This window comes from Ctenopharyngodon idella, chromosome 14 (genome assembly GCF_019924925.1).
Source record: "Ctenopharyngodon idella isolate HZGC_01 chromosome 14, HZGC01, whole genome shotgun sequence".
NCBI lineage: Eukaryota > Metazoa > Chordata > Actinopteri > Cypriniformes > Xenocyprididae > Ctenopharyngodon > Ctenopharyngodon idella.
The window spans coordinates 15,857,082-15,879,304 of record NC_067233.1 but is presented as its reverse complement, the minus strand read 5'-3'; the positions used below and the strand labels follow the sequence as shown (position 1 = coordinate 15,879,304).

At 35.6% G+C, this 22,223-nt stretch overlaps 1 long non-coding RNA gene across 4 annotated transcripts in view; it reads left to right on the top strand.

Moving 5' to 3' along the window:
• The window catches only part of LOC127494737 (uncharacterized), a 63,815-nt gene that overhangs the window by 12,123 nt on the left and 29,469 nt on the right, over positions 1-22,223 (top strand). Inside the window, exon 4 of one of the 4 annotated variants that reach the window (XR_007924960.1) lies at positions 4,359-5,282. The exons of the other annotated variants lie outside the window; for them this stretch is intronic. This is a non-coding gene — a long non-coding RNA (uncharacterized LOC127494737). Of the gene's footprint in view, positions 1-4,358; positions 5,283-22,223 lie in introns of those variants that run through there. 4 annotated transcript variants of the gene reach the window in all.

Sequence of the window (22,223 nt, the reverse complement as noted above, 5' to 3'; positions counted from 1 at the left end):
TTCCCAGTAGCAACCATGGCAAACAGTTCTGGACTGAGGTAAGAGGAATGAATGTTTCCTATGGATGTTTGATATGTCTTAGTAAACCTGAAAATGTTTAACGACTCATGCTAACCCCACTGCCATTTTTACAAATAAATGTCAATTCCAGTCTATCTGTTAATATACAGATGTACTGCATATGACATTTATCAGTGTTTAAAAAAATAAGTGTTTTTATGATTCACACATTTCTGCAAATCAGTTTGTTTTAATGAATGAGAAAATAAAAAATAAACAAAGATTTAGGGATTTTTTTTTTACGGCATATTAAATGAAAACAAGCTCAAACAAGCTGACTGTTTCCAAAAGAAAGTGATGCCACTGCATTAACCAGTTCAGTTCGGTTGTATACACACTACATGTATTTAATAATTTGGTTGTCATACCTGAATATTTGAGGTGTAAATTACACAACCAATCTGTGTACAGATCAGCTCAAGCACTTAGAAGAGAAGGGACTGCCATATTTAGCTGCAGTGTGTACATGGCCTATGTGTCAGTTCTATATTTGTTTGTGTGGCCTTTTCAAAAAAGGATATTTAAAGTGCTGTCTACCAAAGGTCATGCTCAAAAGATTTTTTTAAACAGCCTGAGAAAGCCAAAAATGCTTTCTAAATATTTTTCATATTGTATAAAGGTATAAACAGTGCTTGAAAGGTTTTGGCATCAATTTTTCTTAAATGAATGTTGTTAAATTAACGAAACGTGGAACAGTTTCATTCTGTTTTGGTTTTGTTTGCTCTGTTTCCATTTACCAGTGTTCCATATCATTAGTTAATTAACCCTACACCTCTTTCAGTTCCTGTTAATTAACCTGTCTATTTGTACCCTGAGCGGCGTTTGAGTTTGTGTGATTGTAGCTCATGAGTATCCGTTATTTTTGGATTAAATTCATTATTTTTTGATGATGCCTTGATTTCGCGGAAACATGGGATGTGTTGTCTTCACGTCTACAGCCAGTGAAAAAGAAACGGGACCGGACTCGGGCAGAAGTCATGTTCAAGGATGAGATTATTAATGTTACTGTAGTATGAAGCAGAGCAAGGCCAAGTGCTGTTTGTGCAGAAACGAGGCTGCTGGAGAGATTGCTAATGAGAGACGAGTGCGACACACATCTCGAGAGCAGCGGGGCTTTTATTATGCCGCAGTCACCGCTTGCACTTCTTTCGGTCAAGCGTATGTGGCTTAACACAGCGCTGTTTTATCATATTAGATACAATTGTTTGTTGAAAGTTATTATAGTGCTACTCTGCGTTCCCTCTGTGGCTATTATGAGACACTTGTTGCACACTGCAGTAAGCTAGAACAATATTTGACATTGTAAAACATGGTACTCGCTGTGAATCAAGAAAACAAGATTTAAACAAGAAGACTTACTGTGTTGAACAATATAATATGATTAGTTTTCTGTCAATGAATCTGTCCATCAAAACAGTTGCTCACCTGTCTAATAAAATGCGTAATATATTAAAGCGTCTTTGGTGTTCCCATGGTTTCTACAAATTAAAACCGGAAACCGAGGGTAACACGGGTATGATGTCATTGACAGGCGACACATGGACATGGCCCATGGCTTCACAAACAGTCTTTTCAACTGCACAGAATCATCATTTCTGTTTAAAATAATTCAAATGATCACAGAAGTACTGGGATAAAAGCTAAGCTCGGATATACTGTAAACACTGATGTCTACGGTAGCGGTCAAAATATCATATTAAAATTTTTATATTTTAAAAAGGACTACAGCAAATAACATTTTGTCAAAACCTCAAGTAAAGATTCTAAATTTATCTAAAATTGTGAAGCTTTAGTGTGTTATTTGCATACATTTTGCTATATAATATATATATTGCATTTTGAAATTAACACTTCTTTATTACTATATAGTGATTCTATTCTCAGGTTTCATCTTAAATACTCATTCAACATTGCAGAGATACATCTTCTGTAGGATTGTGTTATTGTGAAAGATATAACAGCAGATAATGAATGCATACTGTCAAGTGCAATGCGTAAACAACAGACTAGAAAACAAGCTGCAAAAACACATCATGTAACAAAGATTACCTCTGTGAACTTCACTCATCTCCACTGTTATCTCTGAATTTATTCTGGTGCACATTGAGATTCCCAGAACTGGACACAAATGGCCTGGAACACATTTGTGTCCTTGATTGAATTCATTTTGTTAATAGTTTCGGTTTTTGTAGTATAACTTTATATGTTGTCAGGCAACAAATATTAACTAGATGATTTGAATCACATGGACCACTAGATCTGAGAACATTAGAGACTATGGCCATGAGTTTCCTGTTCTGTTGTTTCATAGACCATTAAATGAAGGCAATGAGACAGCTTTTCATCTACATATGGATATAAGACCACACGCACTGTAAAATTAGACACGAGCTGGAAATGTAGGAAATTTCATCTGGAAAAAAGATTCCCCTTATTTAAGCACCACATTTTTCTTGCATGCAGATTTATGTATTAACATCATCCTATATACATGTTTTGTTGTTGTTGTTGTTTAATATAGCTCTATATCAAATGTGATACCTGGCTGAAATTCTTTATTCATTGATGGTCATTTAAAAGATGTTTCAACAGTGCACAATTTTTGGGAGGGCTCCAAAAAGTGTAAAATTGCCCATTATTAAGATGAATGGAAGTGTTAACTGACAAGTGTTAACTCTTTGGGGTCATTCCATGTCAACTCAACCAGATTCTGTCAACCCAAACAGAGGTTTTAATATCTCTGGGATTGAACCATCAAGGGCCATTAAATTGAAGATACCAAAAGGAAAGTTAGTTAAGAACCAGAATCTAAAAGGATATTGAGATATCTATAATACCTCTTTACTTACAGGCATGCAAACTTGAGGCAAAAAACACGCTCCAAATCTCACTTGAAAACTGTAAAGTAAAAAAAAAAAAAAAAAAAAAATTGAGCCGGGGAAGTTTCCGAATTTTAACACTGATTGACGTGACACGGAATGGCCCTTTGGTCAGTATTATGTTCTATAATATTATTATTATTATTTTTATCAAAACAACCTTCAGAGCTGATTAATGTCTGACTTATTGCTATATTGGGCTTGTAAGATGGGACTGAAACAGCATCTAATAAGTAGATACTGCTAAAATATTAACCAGCCTAATATTACTGTGTAAGCGAAAGAGAATGTGTGACAGTAGATTGGTACGGCTCTGATTCTTTTAATAATATCCTACTTTACCATTCAATTACTCTTCTTTGTATTTAAATAGGCTTTGAATACTCCTTAGAGCAAACCAGTCCATTAATATGGCAAGACAGAATATCTCAAGTAAAGTTAGGGGATGTTAAAGAGGCTAGAACAAAAGGAAGAGAGAGGGAAAAGGAGATGTATTTAACCCATAATGTGGACTTTTTTAATCAACATCAATGTTTTGAATTAAAAAAAATTACATGAATCTAAAAAAATTTTAACTAGTCATTCCTTTTTCACCATTTTAAACAGCTTTTAACTGACTCTCTCTCTCTCTCTCTCTCTATATATATATATATATATGGAATGTGACTGGGTATTTTTTTTTAAATTACATAATTTACATAATTTCCAGCCTCTGCTGATCCTGCAGTCGAAAAAGTGCTTGCTCAACTTTTAAATAGTCTGGTTCATTGTTTGCTGTAAGCTAGTCCTGCAGAATGCAATCAGAGTTCCTCTGAAACCCTCCACCTCCCCCAGCTCCACCTGCCTAGATCTGCTACAGGATCTATGTATGTCTATTCATGCAGCAGCTTCTTACATGCTCACAGTAGCGTTTCTGTGTATCAGTTAGTAGCAGTAGCAGGTCCATGCTTGCTCTGCAGCAGCAACATAGCACAACATTGCCATATTCAGTAACACACTAAAACTATTCTGAGAATTGTCATTGAAATACAACCCGAGCTCCAGAAATGTTGGGATGTTTTTTTAAATTTGAATAAAATGAAAACTAAAAGACTTTCAAATCACATGAGCCGATATTTATTCACAATAGAACATAGATAACATAACAAATGTTTAAACTGAGAAATTTAACAATTTTACGCACAAAATGAGCTCATTTCAAATTTGATGCCTGCTGCAGGTCTCAAGATAGTTGGGACGGGGGCATGTTTACCATGGTGTAGCATCTCCTCTTCTTTTCAAAACAGTTTGAAAATGCCTGGGCATTGAGGTTATGAGTTTCTGGAGTTTTGGTGTTGGAATTTGGTCCCATTCTTGCCTGATATAGGTTTCCAGCTGCTGAAGAGTTTGTGGTCGTCTTTGACGTATTTTTCTCTATAGGTGAAAGATCTGGACTGCAGGCAGGCCAGTTCAGCACCCGGACTCTTCTATGACGAAGCCATGCTGTTGTAATAGCTGCAGTATGTGGTTTTGCATTGTCCTGCTGAAATACACAAGGCCTTCCCTGAAATAAACGTCGTCTGGAGGGGAGCATACGTTGCTCTAAAACCTTTATATACCTTTCAGCATTTATAGTGCCTTCCAAAACATGCAAGCTGCCCATACCGTATGCACTTATGCACCCCCATGCCATCAGAGATGCTGGCTTTTGAACTGAACGCTGATAACACGCTGGAAGGTCTCCCTCCTCTTTAGCCCGGAGAACATGGCGCCCGTGATTTCCAACAAGAATGTCAAATTTGGACTTGTCTAACCATAGAACACTTTTCCACTTTGAAACAGTCCATTTTAAATGAGCCTTGGCCCACAGGACACGACAGCGCTTCTGTACCATGTTCACATATGGCTTCCTTTTTGCATGATAGAGCTTTAGTTGGCATCTGCAGATGGCACGGCGGATTGTTTACCAACAGTGGTTTCTGGAAGTACTCCTGGGCCCATTTAGTAATGTCAAATGACACAATCATGCCGATGAGTGATGCAGTGTCGTCTTGTCCCTTACGCACAGAGATTTCTCCAGTTTCTCTGAATCTTTTGAAGATGTTGTGCACTGTAGATGAGATTTGCAAAGCCTTTGCTAATTTGACATTGAGGAACATTGTTTTTAAAGTATTCCACAATCTTTTTACGTACTCTTTCACAGCTCTGCCCATCTTTACTTCTGACTCTGCCTCTCTAAGACATCCCAGTTAATCATGTTACAGACCTGATATCAACTAACTTAATTAGTTGCTAGATGTTCTCCCAGCTGAATCTTTTCAAAATTTCTTGCTTTTTTTTTGTTGCCCCCTTTTCTGAGACCTGTAGCCGGCATCAAATTTGAAATGAGCTCATTTAGTGGATAAGTGTAAAATTTCTCTGTTTAAACATTTATGTTATCTATGTTCTACTGTGAATAAAATATTGGCTCATGTGATTTGAAAGTCTTTTAGTTTTTATTTTATTCAAATTTAAAAAAACGTCCCAACATTTCTGGAATTCGGGTTGTAATAATATCCCATGTAGTCTCTCAATGAATATGACCTCAAGCTCTCAAATTCCCAAATGCATTTCTTACCAACTACCCATACATAAAAGTATGAGACAAACAGTTGCAAATGAGGATATAACAAGAGTGATGATCTAATAAAAATGGAGAAATTAATTGCACGGCAGGAGCTGTCAAGACTTTTAATGCTGAGTCAACGTTTGTGATTAATGACAGTACAATAAGTGGAGGTTTAGCCCCCTCATTTAGGGCACGTGTAGCAGATGAGCAGACTCTTCCTCAGGGCTCGACCATCTCTCACAGCAGCAGTGTGGAATTACAACTGAAGTGTTCGACTGGAGTTTTGATTTAGTTCACACACTTTCCCATTACAGAGTAGTGATGCTTCAACTGCAAGAGGAGCTAAATCAAACTCGGTGGAGAGATGGTAAAAGCAAGACTGCCTTTATGTGCTGTTGCAGTATTAGTTTCTGGTCGTTCGATCGAATTGACCTACTTGTCACTGCTCTATGATTCCTAACAGGAAACAGAGTGCGTCTATGTCTATCTAATTTGATGGAGACTAATCAAGCTGTACAATGGACCTACTTGGAACAAACCCCTTACTGTGACCCAGTTAAGATGTGAGATGGCAATAATGCAAGCTGTGCAAATGCTGATTTCTTTAAGAATAACAGTAATCCCAGTTAGCCCCTTACCTGCTAGTTAAAGGGGCTATATGTAAAATTCAGAAACCCTTGTTTTTAGTTTACTGTAAAGTGAACTGCAGCCAGCAACTTATTGGTCGTGTTTGTACCCGAGAACATAATGCACAGGAGATTGAATGTGTTCACACATTGGCAATAAAAAAAGCAGTTAATACATGCAAATTCTGGCATATAGTCCCTTCAATGTCGCAAGTCATAATTGAATCTGGACTAAGGAAACATCTTTGTCAATTCATGACTAATACGTATATTGAAATTTTAGATTGTGCAAATGGGAAAGAAATGGTGACAAAATGTATACATTCATGTAACTTTTAACTTAAAATCTTGATTTTGATTAAAAAAAAGTCCACATTATAAATCATCTACATCTCTCTTTCCATCGCTTCCTTTTGTTGTTCTCCCTTTCATGTACTTTACTAGAGATATTCACACATTAACTTGTACAGTTATCCAACTCACTATAACTAATTTATTTGGCACAATTTCCCAAACCATTCATTCAGTTCTCAAAACAAAGACACATTTATCTTTAACACATTTCACCTGTTTTCAAACATGTTCCAATTTTCTTAATGATTTCTGCAAAACTCTACACAAAGTGCCCTCATTTTACACAGGTTTAACCATGTTTTCATTCATAAAACACACTAATTACCACACTAATTAATCACAATGCAAACTCAAATAACACATTTATCCACGAGTAAACATTAAAGGATTAGTTCACTTGAGAATTAAAATTTCCTGATAATTTACTCACCCCCATGTCATCCAAGATGTTCATGTCTTTCTTTATTCAGTCAGAAAGAAATGAAGGTTTTTGAGGAAAAAAATTCCAGGATTTTTCTCCATATAGTGGACTTCAGACTGGGTTGAAGGTCCAAATTGCAGTTTCAGTGCAGCTTCAAAGGGCTCTACACAATCCCAGACGAGAAATAAGGGTCTTATCTAGCGAAACAACTGGTCATTTTCTAAAAAGAAATAAACATTTATATTCCACAAATGCTCGTCATGCACTGCTCTGCAATCCGCCATGCATTATGTTATAAAGGTCATAGGCAGACATAGGCAGAAGTACCGTGATAGGGCAAAAAACTCCATCTAATTTTCACCTCCAACTTCAAAATCGTCCGTTTTTACCCTTTTTTTTTTTTTTTTTTTTTTGTAAAGGACATCTGTGTTATATACTGTAATAGTCATTGAGTTGTAAAATGATACCTGATTGCCAAAAAATGAGGTGTTTGTAACAGTGTTTTTAATTGATCTCACTAGTGTGTAAGACTATGTTGTAGTGTGTTTGTTTTTGAGGGCTTGTTTGTCATGTCTGAGGGAAAAGTCTGGTTTTCAAGCAAGATTTAATGGTTTTGAGTGGAAAGCTTCATTTTGAACTGAAAATATGAATTATGGGGAATTGGGCGAGAAGAAAAGGAGGTACAATTTTAAGAAATGTGTTAAAGCAATCAAGAAAACTGTATTTATAGCCAATTTTTACACATATTTGTAAAATTCAAAATTGTTAGACTCTTTCTGTTCCATTTGTCAGAACTTAACTTGGAAAAAGGGCTTTTATCTGTGCAGCTCCATTTGACTGGAATTTACTCCAAATGAAACTGAAATTACAAACTGTCTATGGTGTCTATGGAACATTTTAAATCTATTTTGGTCACTTGAAGAAGTGACCAAATAAAAAAAAAATAAAAAATAAAACGCGTTCGTGGGTCATATCTGATCTGTGCCACATGTGAGGAAAAAAATCGGAATTGGGTCATTTGAACCATGCAGTGTAAATGCGGCCTCAGTGTCACAAGCTATGAGAAAAGATGGCACATTTTTACAACACGTACCTCCTGCACCAACTGCCACTGAGATAAATGGGAATGCTAACGGATAGCACTCTCTAGGTATTACAGACCTCCATGGAGAGTAATCATGGCATTTGTTAGCCTGGACCCAAGTGACATGCACATATTAGCATGCTAGCTTAGTGTAATTGGATTAATTAGAGAGGTAGAACTCTCTTGATTGAGATTTATAAACTGCTGTGCAAATCTTAAACAGCCTGCAGTGCATATCTTTCTTTCTTTCCACACTCTCTGTGTAGGTGTAGTTTCTATTTTCAAAGTTTATTTTATGCCTATTTTCTCTAAAAATCCTATCTTTTTGGCTCCTTTAAACAAATTATTAACTGATTACACAAATTTAAAGTCTTGTTTTACTTTCACTTTTTATAAAAAAGAAGCTATTTCAGATGTCCTTGTATAACCACTCTAAATTTTTTGCAAATAAACTAGATTAAAACTAGCTCCCTTGTGAAAAAAAAAAAAAGTTCTATACACCATTATTTGGTAGACACAAAATCACATTTGCACTTCTCAAACACCTATTAGCATCTGCAGTGCAAAACCACTTTCCTGTTTTCGCAGTCAACAGGGAACCTATGAAAATCTCCCTTTAATTGAAATTCAAATCCAGAAAATTACTAAACTGCTTCTAAAGAATACATACGTAGGGCATTAGTAGTCTATTTTTCCAGGGCTCCCTAAAGCTAGCAAGGCTCATGCACAACGGGAGCTGAACCTGATTAAAAAAAAAAAAAAAAACAAGCACACACACAAGCACATTAATTGTCACCACATCTATGAATAAACGAGCCACACTTTACAGAAATCAAGCCTTAAAAATGAGAGCTACTCTAACCCCTGAGGAGAAATAGAAAATGGTCTCTAGAGTCACAGACAAGGGCCAGAATTTAAATAAACAGATTTAGTATGTCTCAAAAGCTTCTCATATACCATATTCAAAATGCTATAACAAGGAAAAAAAAACACATGACTGCATAAAAAGGATGTAGAAAATATATGCCTTGCACTGTTATAGCTAAAGAAATCATAAGGTACCTTGCAATGTTCTTTCTATTTTCATGCAAAACCTCAACCCTGCATCTTTCCCAAAGCTCTCGGGAGACTTTGCAAAACAAAACTGCATGTATTTCATGCTCTCATGGTCTGTCACCCCCCATCAGATGTACACATGGGGTGCTCATATACTTGCAGAGTGGTACAGTTTGAGCAGTGCAAGCCAGTATTGACAACCTCTGTTGACTTTTTACAGCCAGTGTGGCTTAAACTCCATCAGTTTGGAGTATTATCCTCCAGAAAATTGAACCTTCAGAAACAGAAACCTTCAGAAACAGAGCTGTTTGTGACCTCATAGGCACCGAGATTATATGAGCAGTTAGTGTTCTGATACTGTCAGATGTCAATTTGATAAATGATTACTATTTTATGCCTTCACTCATGTATGTGACTGTATATAATTAAACCGCCAATCCACAGAGTGTTTTTTTTTTTTTTTCTTATTGACAGAGAGCGAGAGTTAGCACAGTAGCAAGACTGAATAATTCATTGGCACAGTGTGTTATTTAAACAATAACAAACAATGCTGTGAGAGCCTGCATTTTTAATGAAAGTATGGGGAATAATGACAATCATAAAAAAAAAAAAAATAGTGTTACTATAGGCTACTATAGTGTTAGCTTAGCAACATGCTAACAACAACCTTTATTGGAATCAATTTTCAGGATATTAGGAGGCTACATTAGAATGTCTACTGGACAGAAAGACAGTTTTGAAAAAGAGCCTGTGTCAAAATGTCATATTTGGCTTATTATTGCATTAAAATGGAAAGCCTTTGTGCAGAGCAGGATGGTTCTTTTTGAAAAGATAGCTTAACATGTCTTTGTGAAGTCCTTAAAGATTCAAGCTTCACCGCAGCCTTGTTTTCTTTCAGTCAGAATTCTGTAGAATACAGCTTCATAGGAGCCTATCATTATTCAATAAGAAACGTTAACAACAAGAGAAGCAATGAGGGAATACACAAAGGCAAGGAATAAAGCAGAACAGGACAAGAGCACCAACTCCTCAAGGAGAAGAAGCTGCGCTTTGTCATATTTGCAGTGATATGTCGACAGTCACCCCCCAAGCCCTCCCCGCCCCGCTCTCCTTCTATGAGAAAGTACACATAAGAAAGAAGATTTGCATTCTAAACCGTTCCTCAAATGTCGACTTTTTCTCCAAAAAATATATATTTTCCACACGACAACAGATGGGTAACAGAGAATCCAGGAAGAGAGCTTAATTAAGGATTTTTGTTGTTGTTATTTTCTACGACTCAAGACATTTGAAAAATTACAATGCGTCTTCTTGAATGTCAGTGGAAACTGAGCGGATCTGAAATGTCAGAGCATGGTAAGGCTCATGAAAGAAAATACAAGAAGAGTTGACATTAAAGGCGGCATTAGTGCAAAACAAGTGATGAAACATAAATATTATTGATACCATTGCATGGCATTAACACATTATCAGCCTGTCTGGAAGTCACGTTCAGAAGGTAATTTTTCAGAACAATGAATACTTTTGAGGAAGAACTAATCAACGGATTTGTGTTTGGTTTGGGACATTCAAATTATTACTCAAACTACTAATATCGTGGTATAATCAATTTCAGAAATGACAAAAACTGTAGTTGATCACATTACATGTCAGTCAGATAGTGCCCAGAATAAGCTGCAATAAGGGACAAATATTAATTTACAGGTCAAAGGTCTGTCTACAAGAGGTCTAAAAATCTGTAACAGGAAGTCAATAATGTGCATTTCTTCACACATTCATTTCTGTATGTCATAATTTCTTCACACAGTCATTCATTTTAGTTTGCATTTAAATATCTCATATGGTGCTAAAAAAAAAAAAAAAGAAAAAAGTCCAGCAGATATAGATCTTGATCTTGGACCATAACATTAATTAATGTACCTTGTCTTTGTCTACAACCCATAATGAGCATGTGATAAGCAGAGGTTTTTTTAGGCTGTCACTGTTCAGTGATCTTTTAGAAGATATCACTTCAGACTTCAATTAAAGCTTAATTAGACTTGGTTCACCTTTAAAGTGTCTGCAAGGTCTTTGCAGGACCCGTCTGCTTCAAAGATCCACTAACTTTATTTCAGTGACTCATTACATATTTACTGCTGCATCTCCATTACATGTTATGCTTCACTGGATTCATGGAATCCTCCCAGTAAATGAATTACCCACAAAATGTGGAGATCTAGCAGGTCTTTAATTTCTAATAGAAATGAATGACTAAAATGAAAATCATTTTAGTTTATAGTTCACTTTGTAGACCTAAAATTCTGAGTATATGCATCTGACCATATTTTGTGAATGTGCTCTTGGCTTTTATGTGTTTACTCACAGATGTTGACTGTAAACATTATTATGGCAGCAAAGCCATAAATTAAACACACACAAGAAAAATGTGCAGTTTGGTCTCTGTTTTTGTGATTTTCTTCCCACTTCTTCTGTTTCTTCTTGGCACACTAGGGAAAAACAGAAGACTCAGAGAGATAAGAAATATAAGTGTAAAATATTCATATTCAGGTAGTGTGTTGTTTCACAAACATAAGAAAACAATCAAGTAGCAACCAACTGACAACAAGCCGACCAAAAGTCTGCGACCAAAATTTGGGATTTAAAATGCTAATTTAAAGCTGAAAATAATATGGTGTTGTTACATAAAATAATAAAATATTTACAACTGTTTCTAGGTCAGTAATCAAATTAGCAAATTTGTGACATTGATCATGTGAACTCCTTTGTATAGATGATCAGTTGCTTCCACCATAAGATGCTCTTTGAATTATTCTCAAATTGTGCTTTTTTCAGTTTCAGCTCAAATTTGTACTCGTATTGTATGCTGGTTAAAAAAAAAAAATATTATTTATATTTAATAATAATATTAAATAAGAAAAAAAGCAAAAAGATAAAATTTCACTAGTGGTCTCAGACTTTTGGACCCCAGTATATGTCAGGAACACCATTCCTTCCATGTAAATTCTTCCAAAAACTTTTAAAAGAACAAGAAAACAAAATAAGTTTAATAGTATGCAGTGCATATGTTTAGACAAAATAATGATTTAATAATTATAATTAATTGCAATAGGTTTCATTTGGATTTATTGCAAATCAAATTAAATGCATGATCAATGGTTTTTGTTTTGCTTCTACAATAATCCAAAGTTCAAGAAGAGGCAATAAATCTTCATTACTGACACATTAGAGCCTCTAAAGACTTAATGACACACCTGAAGTGATGCGGTACAAATTGAAAATTCTAACTCTCACAAAATGTGGATATTGCACTCCATTCAACCAAAACAGCAAAATCTAATTGTGAATGCCTGCCTCTCTTCCATATATAAATCAATAATCCAAGAGAAGCTGGAAATATGTCTGCAGCCTTAATCCTTGAAAATCATCCGCTAAAAGCCTCACTGAGATGGAATAACAATCCACTTTAATTGCTTTATGAAAAGAATGGCTATTTCCTTGTGCTCAATCACCTTTTCACCGGCTGTAGCAGGTGAAAATCTTTAATGGTCCATCTACGATCTTCAGCATATAATGAGAAATCTTTTTGAAAAGGCCGAAGCTTTTACAGAGATTCAAAGAATGTACAGTTGAATGAAAATTGAGCATCATTCTTAGTAAAACATGAAAACATTCAGCAAATGATACATCTGTGCAGGTAGAGTGAGTTTTAATCTCGGCAATTTCAAATGATGCAATGCTTCCTTAATGTGTCCAAATATTGCATTGTTACCATACACTATTAAAAATAAAGGTTCTTTACTGGCTTATAAGGTTCTATAAAGAATCTTTCAAGGGTTAGTTCACCCAAAAATGAAAATTATCACATGATTTACTCACCCTCAAGCCATCCTAGGTGTATATGACTATCTTCTTTCAGACGAACACAATCGGAGATATTTTTAAAAATATCATTAGTCCAATAGGTTTATAATGGTTGTGAATGGGGGCCGTGTTAACAAAAAAAAAAAAAAAATGCATCCATCCATCCCTTTTGAAGCGAATCGATGCGTTTTTGTAAGAAAAGTATCCATATTTAAAACTTTAGAAATTCAAATAACTAGCTTCCGGCTGACAAACGTACACATACAATGACGCAATGAGGAATGCGGAGGCGCCGAGGAGAGAACAAAACAAAACGCTGGTCACGAATTAGTCTAAAACGGGAAATTTTAATATAAGAGAAAAGGAGCTTAAGTTTGTTGCCCAGCCCTATTTGTTTGAACCGCGAGAGGCATCTAAGCTTACAATACTCCTACATCCTATGTCATACATCGCGTCAGCGGGTTGTTCATTTGGGGGCAAAATGAGTTACGCAGTATGCGTCCGCTGGAAGCTAACCTCCATAAAATTGAATTTATAAAGTTTTGAATATAGATATTTTTCTTATGAAAACGCATCGCTTCACTTCAGAAGGCCTTTATTAACCCACTGGAGTTGTATGGATCCCCCCCCCAGCAGTGATTCTGCTTGTTAACAGCAGGTGTTCATCACTAATGCTCAATCATCACTTAATTAATCGCTTAATTAGCTCATTAACTTTAACTCTGCTTCAGTGTTACTTTAACACTATTTAGAGAGGGACCATACTGTATGTACTTTAAGCAGAGTTGATTTCGCTGTGTAGTGGAAAAAGTTTCTTTAGATGATTAAAATGTTGGTAACACTTTTTTAATGCCCCTTTTAGACAGTTAACTAAAGTAATTTTGCAACTACATACCTTTATTTGTTATGAGTGTAAAGGGATTTTAATTTTTGTTTCTCATTTTCAAAATGTGTACAATATGTGTATGTGTGTGACCTCTAGATCTTTGAATCTTGAAAATGCCTGAGAAGCAATTGCCTTAAAGTAAATAACAAAAATGTGTTATATTTACACATTATTATGCTTATCAATGTGTGCAGCAAGTTGTCAAATTGTGAACAATTCAGCTCAATAAGATGTGAATAACAACTGCTTCTCATCTTTCTAAAAGTATGTTGCTTTAGATAAAACATTGAGACATGATTCACTGAGTTTTTCTTTCGACAGGCTTCTTTCCACTAATGTAAACAAAGATGAATCATAATGCATATCACAGAATGACAAAAACACACATCAGAGTTAACACAGCAATGCTGGTGAGCAAAAGCATTGCACGGTGTCAAGGAAACAGGGAAGGATTATTCGAGTAATCATGTCAGAGAGAACACATGAAAGTGTTAGGCACTTGAAACAATCCTTACAGCTGCCAAAAATAACGATCGGAACAACTTGTCAAGCCTACTTCTAAAGCAATGATTTTGTCAGTTGGCGTAGTATACGATTTCTTGCAGGGGGGAAAAATACTGGCTGGTGTCCTTTCATAGTTACTACTCCTGTCTGTGTGTCATAAAGAAGAGATTGTGTAGAAAGGAGGTGTAAACAACAGGAAAGACTGAAAAGAAGTTGGTTTCTATGGCATGTCTGAATGGTTGTACAGACAGACATCACATCTGACACGACTGCATCAGTGTATTGGTATATGCAAATCAAATAATTTTTTATCTACAGATTTGTATACAGTGTGTACATGAGGCAAGTTTGTATGCATTAAGCAAAAGAGCTCCTCACATCACAAAATAGCCTCTACTTTGAAAAGCCACAATGGCAGAAAAGCTGCCTCCTCAGAAATGGCAGAATGAATAAAAGATAAATGTCTGTCTACGCTGCCCAGGGGAGATGAAGGTCAGTGTTGTCAAAACTGAGTGTGTTTGTGTGTACCAGAAATGAACTGTTATCCCTATACTTCAGTAATGGTCGAAAAACTGAAGTCATATATTTTTTAGCATAACTTCAAATGAAAATCTACCTAAGATAATTGAGGATGCCCATTCTTTTGGCACCATCAGCCAATCAGGTTTGTCATGACATCATTTTTCTGCAGCTCCAGAGGCACCAATAATGGCTTAGCTTTATGGAAAGCATTTTTATGGTTTTATTCATGATTTTGTTCCATTATGAACTAGTGGCCATTAAAAATTGTGGTATTATAATTTATATTTCAATCAGCATAATAATTAATTATAATGATAATTACCATAATAAAAAGACAAAGTGCATACAGCTAACATAAAAACTATATGGAACAGAAATTATATTGCAGAGTGATTCATATTTGTCTATCCTCCTGACAAATAAATAAATCACAAACAGACAAATCAATTCAATAGGGGATTGATTCTGAAAGCAGAGCCAGTGTCTCTTTATATATTTTGGACGCATTTGAATTTAAATGTTTCCCGCTGGGAGTATTTAAAATGTTGGCATTTGATGATCTAAGAGCTCTCCCTGGGGTGTAAAAGACTAGACCATCAACAATATATGCAAATGCTAAACCACTGAGAACTTCAAAGGCAAATAAATGGACGATTCTAAAAGACAGAGCATTTTTAATTACATGTGGTCTTTCAAATGAAGCCCTCTTTGCTGATCTTAAGAAACGAGAAATATTTAAAAAGGTGGTCAGGGAATAATGTCTCATTCTTGCTAGAGGCTTTTTCTTATGGGAAATGTTAATGCAATTAACCATACTATCCTAATTTACATCATAGAATCTACATCCCTATTTCTTTGTTTTAATCACAGTGGCCAAAAACTCAGTTAACTTGCAGTCCTTCATTTTGCTGAGCTCGATTTAAAAAAGATAGAAAAAAGAAAAGCCTTTTCAGCATTAAAGTTTGAGAAAGTTACTTTCAAACTATTCAGTTATGGCAGAAGGACGTAACATCAGATTATTCACAGCAGTAAGATCATCAGACTCGGTAGAGAAATGCAGTTGTGCATAATCTTTTTAAAGGTTTTTTTTTAAAAAATACCATGCATATAATGTCTACTACCTGACAGATATCAGTGAAATAGATTTTCTGAGAAAACTCTAATGTCTGTAAACAGAAAAAAAGAAAAAAGACCAAGGCAATCAGAAATCATGTAAAACATTTTGCAGGTTTTCTGATGAGGGTGTATGGATGAATGGATGGGGCGGTTTAATTTAGTGGCTGAAGTCTGAAGGAAGTTAGAAAATGGTAAAAATTTCAGGCTTGGACTGGCTTGGCAATTTTTTTTTGCCCGCTGCCCTATTTATTTATTTAAATTATCATTAGTATTAGTATATTTTTTTTTTCCTGCCCAAAGTACTAAAGTGATAATTTTCGAATTCGGCGTTCGATAATAAATCATGAATTGGTTTGTCTTGACTGGCAACGCTATGATTCGGCTCACGTGTGCTCCGCCCCTCTGCCAAACGGTGTCGAACAGAGTAATCAGAAGGAGTCAAGATGGAGAAGGCGGCCAGGTGGAGAAAAAAGGGAAAGGCCTCCAAGAAGAAGCAGCAAAATGTTGCAAAATTACGGACCTGTTCGGGGCTTCAAGTGCAGGTCAGTTTGATCTGTAAATAGGCTACTGTAGTTTTGTCTTCATTAACTTATCTAAGCATTAAACTGCTAGCTAATGTTAGCAGTATAGCCCCCTATTAGTCACTCAAAATACTGTACGTCAAAGGTCATCATTATTATCTACTGTAAAGTTACAGTAACAATTTTGCAGACAGATATTTACATCGATTTATAGTATACTAGGGCAGACAACACGAAAATATGAGTCATAATAATGCAATAACATGGTCAGTATTAGGTGTTTTTTCTATAAAGATATTTTCATAATGTAGTTATTGTACTAATTTTGACATTTTAGGTATTTTAGAAAATTTGTGTGAAATATAATTTTGTTGAATCTTGAGTATTTACAGTAAGTCATTTTGTCCTAAGTAACACATTGTCCTCAAGTAACACTTTGTCCTAATGTAATACTTTGAATTTAAAGAGATAGTTCACCCAAAAATGAAAATTTTGTCATTAATTACTTAGCCTCATGTTGTTCCAAACCCGTAAGACTTTCGTTCATCTTTGGAACACAATCTTTTTAATGAAATCTGAGATCTTTCTGTCCCTCCATTGACAGCTATGCAACTACCACTTCAAAAAAGTTCATAAAGAGATCATAAAACTAATCCATATGAATTGAGCGGTTTAATCCAAATTTTCTGAAGAGACTCAATCTCTTTATATGATGAACAGAATTAATTTAGGCTTTTATTCAATTATAAATATTGATCAGCGAACATAAACAGAACACAACACATTGCGCTTAGTTTATTATTTCAAGTGCCTTTTTAAAAGACTACAACTGAAAATGTATATATTATATATGAAATTCAACCTGCCACAGTGGCTAGTAGGAGTGATTGCGTCCATCCGCATTTGGTGGGTTGGCGGGTGTTAATGTCAAGCCCGGGTGATGACCATACAAAAAATAGGGTTGTCTGTGATTCCAAAATTTGCTGTGGCTATAAGGGATGGTCTGGATGGGTGTGAGATTTCCCAGTCTGAAATTTTGTCCCAGTCTGGCCCTGCACCAAATTGTGCCCCGTAATACCCCACTTTGCATGTCATACTCAATAGATTTTTTATTGGGATCAGTAGAGCTCAAACTGTCACTCCGCTGTAGATTAAACTAATTCTCAGCATTCCCAGAGATTAAATCTGACTCAATATTGTGCTGTCAATCATGTCAAGAACTGACCTTAAAGCTGAAAGGTGTAATTTTTTTCAATGTTAAAACTCTTTCCCACAGCTTAATATGCAGACAGAGACATCTGTAGGTAGATTTCCCCAAAAATTGTAAACACTATGGCGACATTTAAATATTTTCCAACCAATGGCAGACAGGCAATTGTTCGGGAAACCATTTTAATTTACATTTATGCATTTAACCAAAACAACTCACAATGCATTCAAGGTAAAAAATCAGTTTATGCATTCACTGGCGTCATTCTCTACGTTTGAATGACATGAACTTTCAAACCATAATTTTAAAATTATTATTTTTTTTAAATTCAAATTAATTTAGTTTATAATAGTATATTAAAACAATATTTTATCAACGTACATAATAAATATGTATTTTATTATATTACATAATGCTTGTACTGCCTTTGAATGTAAAAACTGCAAATACAGTACAATAACAGTTCAGTTTGGTGATGCTAGTATGGCAGAAATGACTCAGTTTATCTTTAAATCCAGTAGGATAAGCGGATATAAGCTGGATATAAGTAGTGGGATTTACTTGTATTTACCTTCATGAAAATAATACACAAAACCAGACAAATGAGAAGTGCTCCATACCTAGCAATCTTCCTACAGTATGTATCAAGGTAAAAGCAGTCCATTGCTCATCTACTTCAAAATAATAAAGCTTGAGTGATGCTCTGTTCAGTGATTGTATCTTTTCAAGAGTAAATGTACATTAACATAAGCTGATATTAAATGCACTTAAAGCCATTTAGTCTCAAGCTTCATGAAAGACCCGTGAACAAGCATTTCACCTCTTTCCCATTTCAATAAACATGCAGGAGATGAAGCAACCCTAATAATCATGCCACTCAGCCCATGTTCAACTAGAGCCCTGCCTCACCCTGGGGTCTGTTCCTGCATAAGAATGTCACTCAGAGAGGACACATATGCTTGTCTTTTATTGACCCGTGCTGTAGGTTGGCTGTCCTGATGCGAATCCTGTCATCATGTTGCTTAGAAAGGATTCGGTGGGACGTACAAGTCATGCTCCATCACAACCCACAGAGGAAGAAATCCCCATATGCACTATAATAGATATATGATGAGGCTCAGTATCTCTGAAGTTTTCTGAAGCTTTTATATATATACAGTGGTGGTCAGAATTATAATTTGGCACCCTTGGTAAATAGGAGTATAAACATGAGGAAACACAAAGGCCAAATTCCCTTAATCATTCATCACAATGATTAAAACCAAAGAATATAGTTCTGATGTTGATTGTTGAGCTTCACAAAATAGAAAGTGGCTGTAAGAAAAAAAACAGCTAAAGCATTGGAAATCCCAATTTCCACTATCAGGGCAATAATTAAGAGGTTCCAATCAACTAAAGATGTTACAAAATCTGCCTGGAACAGGTCGTGTGTCTAAATCGTCCTAATGCGCGGTGATGAGGAGAGTTTGAGTGGCCAAAGACTCTCCAAGGATCACAGCTGGAGAATTGCAGAGATTAGTTGAGTCTTGAGTCTAAGAAAGCCTAAAAAAATGATCAAACAGCACCTACATCCCCACAAGTTGTTCAGGAGGGTTTCAAGAAAAATTCTCCGCTCTCATCCAGAAACAATCTCCAGCATATACAATTGTCAGACACGACTGGAACTTCAAACGGGACCGGCTTCTATTGTCAGATGAAACTAAAAAAAAGAGTCTTTTGGCAGCAAACCCACCAGATGGGTTTGGTGCACACATGGATAAAAAGTACCCCATGCCCACGGTTAAATATACTGCTGGATCTGTAATGTTGTTCCTATTTTTCTGCTGGAGGTCCTAGACATCTTGTTCAGATACATTGCATCATGGATTCTATCAAATAACAACAGATAAAAAATCAAAATCTGACCGCTTCTGCTAGAAATCCAATAATGGGCCGTGGTTGGATCTTCCATCAGGACAATGATCCAAAACAAACATCAAAACCAACACAAAAATGTGTCACTGAGCACAAAATGAAGCTTCTGCCATGGCCATCCCAGTCCCCTGACCTGAACCCTAAAGAAAATGAGTGGAGTGAACTGAAGAGAAGAAGCACCAACATGGAGCTATGAATCTGAAGGATCTGAAGAGATTCTGTATGAAGGAATGGTCTCTGATCTCTTGTCAGGTGTTCTCCAAACTCATCAGGCATTATAGGAGAAGACTCAGAGCTGTTATCTTGGCAAAAGGAGGTTGCAAAAAGTATTGAATAAAAGGGTGCCAATTATTGTGGCCAACGTGTTTTGGAGAAAAACATTTATTTCATAATGTGATTTTTTTTTTTTTTTTTTTTTTTCCCTGCACTTTCAATTCTTTTCCTTCAATGAAAGGTTAGTTTTTTGATTAAAGATCAAAAGGATAAACAATGCAGATTTATTTTTACAGTCATCTTTGATCATATTTACCAAGGGTGCCAATAATTCTGACCACCACTGTGTGTGTGTGTGTGTGTATATATATATACACAGTAAGACAATAAAATTCTAAGTAGATCTAAAAATAAATCTAAATAGATTAAAAACAAATCACTAAAAGCTAAAATTTATCATTTTAAATGCTACAAGTGAATTAGGCATAAAAAATAGAAAATATATATTTATTTATTTTATTTATTTGTTATTTTTAACAGTATTATTAAATTAAAGATTAACTTTAGGTGAAAGTTAGATGATGGCAAATGTTATCTTAATGTAAAAACAAGGGAAATTGGCCAATAAAAAAAATAAATAATAATTAAAAAAAAAATAATAATATCGACAGGTATAGTAGCAATACAGTTTTGTGCATCCTTAATGCTAAATGATGAACAAGAGATAAGAATCTCTCAGTGTGATTATAGTGACCCAAGTTCAAGCCCTATGTCATTTGATTAACTTTTTCAGTAAACAAGAAGTGTGGGTGCATGATTTGCCTGTATTTATTTTGTGATTTTACTGACTTGATTAACTTGACCTTTATTGTACGGTGCTATTAAAATCCAGCCTACGTCTTTGGATTCTAGCAGGTGAAGACACTCATGTGCAGACAGATAGCACAGGGGAATAAATCACCCACAGGGAACACAAAATCACAGTGTCACAGAACAGAAAAAAAAGAAAAAAGAAAAAAAAACTAACACTAGCAAATATATGTGTCTCTGCACAATTTTGCCTGCTGAAATATGCAATTGACAAAAAAAAAAAAAAAAAAAAAACAATTGTGTCTGCAAAATAAACATTAAAATAAGATCCTCCTCATAATAGACATCAATAACTGATGCTTATACTGTAGCATGACCCATCACAGACACATTGACACATTCAGTAAGCCCAAAAGAATGCAACAGAAGAACAGAAGCTTGATCTTTTTCTGCTTGGACGAGGCTGCTCTCTTATGTAATTAATATAATATGCTCCAAACAGGAAGGATGCCAGTAATATCCCTTGATATCAAATTCCTCCCCATCTGCAACACCACGTCAGCTTACTTCTCAACTTTATGCTCAACTACATGACAGTAGTTTCTAAATAATATCAAAAAGACGGTCCTTCTATTAGTATTTTTAGTGGTTTTGTTTTTATTTGTTGTTCTTCAGCAAATTAACACTATTAATAACATATCAGCATAGTACAGGAGAATGACAAATAGTTTGGCTTTTGGCTATGACCGCTTCACCCAATGGGTCTGTGTATCGCTACACAACACCCTTAGCAACCACTCTTAGCAACGTAAAGTGTTTGTTCTAAGTTGATATTGTTTATTGAAGCTTACTGTATTATGTAGAAGAGTTTTGAAAGAGATCGAGTGACCGAGTTTATTACCTGCATTCAGATTTAGCATTTTCCTTCAGGTCAGTCCTATGTTCGTAATAAAAAAAAACTGTTTACATGTCCTCTGCAATATCTTGTCCTTTTAACAGTTAACGGTTTTTCCCACGCCCTGCTGACACTGACAGCGCTAGTCAAAGCATTTGTCAGGCGCGTCTTGTTCCGTGTTCACAACAATTCAGTCTTTTCAACATAAAAGTCTTCACTACGGAGTGACTCGCTCAAAAAGACAGTCTTTGCTGCCATCTAATGACGTAATAATGTAACTTCTGTTGCTGTTCACGGACAGGGACTTTTTTTCCGGCAGAAGGAAGGCTTTTAATGATTTTACTTCATGATACATATTTTTTGGCTTTAATATTTGTATTGTGTGGTAACCGTTTTATAAAAGCAATAAGGTACTCGAGGCTAGTGCTGTATCGTGAATAAGTCACGGCTGAAGGGAGTTGTTAGGCACAACGTGAATCAACCCCTTCAGCCGTGACTTATTCACGATACAGCACAGCCTCTCATACCTTATTGCTCTTATATATATATATATATATATATATATCACTGCTGAGGCACTATTGAGCCTTCAGATCATCTGTATATTGTTGGATCGACTGTTTCTCATCTTTCTCTTGAAAATATCCCATAGATTCAGGTCAGGCATATTGGCTGGCCAATAAAGCACAGTAATATCATGCTCA